The sequence below is a fragment of the Penaeus monodon genome, chromosome 33 (genome assembly GCF_015228065.2).
Source record: "Penaeus monodon isolate SGIC_2016 chromosome 33, NSTDA_Pmon_1, whole genome shotgun sequence".
Taxonomy (NCBI): domain Eukaryota; kingdom Metazoa; phylum Arthropoda; class Malacostraca; order Decapoda; family Penaeidae; genus Penaeus; species Penaeus monodon.
The window spans coordinates 12290728-12291194 of NC_051418.1; positions in this window are offsets into that span (position 1 = coordinate 12290728).

Below are 467 nucleotides of genomic sequence, written 5' to 3' on the forward strand. Positions count from 1 at the left end.
GTGGGGTTAACTTTTCAGAACTAATGTTCACTCAAAGGCATGGGGACAATGTGCCTTCTTCTCTTAATTTTCACGTTTTGTATTTCCCATACTAATTTTATTCACACTATATCAACCATGTCCATGCAACTTTAATGTAACTGCACTGGGACCCATAGGTAAACAATACGAACTGCGATAAAGAATTCCCAAATTCAAAACAGATATCTCATGAAAATAACAGTGGTTGAACCTTAAAGAAATTGTCATCATGATTCAGTATATGCTGACAAGTGACAAAGCGTTAAGCAGAGGCATGGCGGCCGACGCCGTCACCTGCTTAGAGATTGCTGGGTTATGCACAATGCTTCAGTAGCACCTGACTTGCTTGGTTTATAACTTTCTCAGTCTTATCTTCATGATCTTTCGTGCTGTTAGAGGGGAGACGAAACTCTGAGAATTTATTTATAAATCTATGTTGTGTTATA